We start from the raw sequence: 2500 nt of genomic DNA, 5'->3' as shown, positions 1-2500 counted from the left end.
TCAATTTCCACGACTAAAGGCGGTGCTGCAGCATGGCCGCAGTCAAATGACTGAAACAAGTAAAAGAGTATGTATATATATATATATATATATATATATATGCATATATACATAGGTATATGTACATACTTACATCTACGTATATATATATATATATATATATATATATATATATATATATATATATATATATATATATATATATATATATCTTAATATATAAATCTGAAATTGCGTGTTTGTGTGAAGCCTTTTTGAATGTTTATAGAAATCCACATTTTCCACTTTTTCGTAAAAATTTTTAAATCAATGGAATTTTCTCGATGTGAACTTTCCAGTGCAGTAATTAGATTTTTAAAATTCCGTTTACTTTGTGCGATTTAAGGGAGATTTGGCTGTTGTTTCTAGCAACTTTTATATTTCATCCCTTCTACCTGGAACGCAATTCTTACACACGCGCTCAACATAAAAATATAGAGAGTAAGAGTTAAAGAGGGAGAGGGAGAGAGAGAGAAAGTGATATATACAACGTCATAGATTAAACTTTCATCTCAGTGTTCTTTACCTATTTTTCATAACACAGATACGTAAAAACACACACAACCACACATACATGACCTGTGACAACAACATATACATTGCTCTCAATCTCTATTCATTTCTCCCTCTCTTCCTCTCTCGCTCTCTCAAACGTATACACGTGCAAGTAAACACAGTCATTCACATCGTGGTATATTTACAAAACATTGATGGCATAACTACAGAGTTGTATCCCCCAACTTTGGAAGGTCATAACTTTCATAAAAATGAACATTTTTTAATGAAATTTTCTATGCATATACTATTTATTATGTAGATTCCAAATATACAAATATTTTCGGTGAAAGTGTTTTAGAAGGGGGTGGCGTACAATATTCGGAAATTCCACTTAAATTCCTCTTAACTTCCAGAAAAATGAATATTTTTTCATGAAATTTTGTACAAATGTACCTTGATGTATGTACATTTCAAGCATGTAGGAATTTTGAAGGAAACAACTGCAGGTTATTTTTGAGAAGTGTTCCCCACTCGGTGGTGTTTCGGAGCAAGTCGTCCACATTTGTTTCATTTTTCTCTATTATGTGCTTATGTGCATCCTTAGATTTCTAATGAAGTAATAGGCAGTGAAGAGAAGCAGTCATAAGAAAACTTTTAACTACCCCTATTCCTTTCTCTCCCCCTCTCTACCTCTTCTTCTCTCGCTCTCTCAAAAGCATACACATGCAAGTACACAATCATTCAGTAAAATATAACTCATGTTCGTCAATGTTTTGTAAATTTACCACGATTTTCACTAGGGTGTTAGGGTTAGGGTTTTAGGGTCAGGGTTAGGTTTAGGATCAATGTTACGGTTACGTTTTTTAGGGTCAGGGTTAGGGTTAGGGTTTAGGGTTAGTGTTAGGATTAGGTTTAGGATTAGGGTTGGGTAATCGTGCGGGTGTTAATCTGAAAAATTACAGGTATATGAAAAGTACCGACCCTGCCATCTATTATAACTTTTGCTGTTCTGTTTAATATATACATAGATTATGCCTCCAAAGAAGAGAGTTTGCTGGGGAAAGACAGCAACCGGTTTAAAATGACAGCCACAGACTGCAGCAATTCACCACATTCCAGTAGCTACTTTGAACATAATGCAAAATGGTGCATCAACACCTTCTGCCCAATCTGATAGAATTCTGGCAAAACTGTTTAGCAACAGATCGCCAGCAATTGCTTCATCACAAATTGCCATCCTAGCTCCTGTGAAAAGGGATTACCCTGCTATGTATAATCAGGGCAGCGTAAAAAGTTGTTTTGCACAAGCATTTCTATAACCAATTACACGGATGAAATTTACGTATGCTTAATAATTTTACGCAAAACAACCTTCAGACTTTCCCTATTAATTTCATCGTCTTTTGAATTATGAACATGTTTACATCATAAGGGTTTTTTCGTTGTAAGGCTTTCTTTTTTAGTTGATTTTCAGCTAGCAAGACTTATCGTAAATGGCATAATGAGTCACACCCGGACAAGGTCGGGTTATACTGCTAGTATATATATATATATATATATATATATATATATATATATATATATATATATATATACGTAGATGTAAGTATGTACATATACCTATGTATATATGCATATATATATATATATATATATATATATATATATATATATATATATATATATATATATATATACATATATATATATATATGCAGATGTGTGTGCAGGACGTCAGGTAACGTGTACAACAAAAGAATACGAAGAACGAGTACATGGAACATGAACTATTCTTTCGAACAACGAAAGACACAAATGGAAAACAAGACAAACAACACGAGGAACGACCCTTCATCAGTTGTTGGCTGTTTTTCTAGTCCCGTATTTCCAGCATTTAACAATAATATACGATTTCGATAAAACAGTTGCTCCTGCAAAGCAAATTAACTAAAATTTGGGATTT

At 33.1% G+C, this 2500-nt stretch overlaps 1 protein-coding gene across 7 annotated transcripts in view; it reads right to left on the bottom strand.

Moving 5' to 3' along the window:
* Positions 1–2500, bottom strand: part of LOC106872340 (G protein-coupled receptor dmsr-1) — a 273046-nt gene that overhangs the window by 54259 nt on the left and 216287 nt on the right. The window lies entirely within an intron of this gene.

Source organism: Octopus bimaculoides, chromosome 26, assembly GCF_046866305.1.
Source record: "Octopus bimaculoides isolate indiv1 chromosome 26, ASM4686630v1, whole genome shotgun sequence".
NCBI classification, from domain to species: domain Eukaryota; kingdom Metazoa; phylum Mollusca; class Cephalopoda; order Octopoda; family Octopodidae; genus Octopus; species Octopus bimaculoides.
This window is presented reverse-complemented; position numbering and strand designations above follow the sequence as displayed.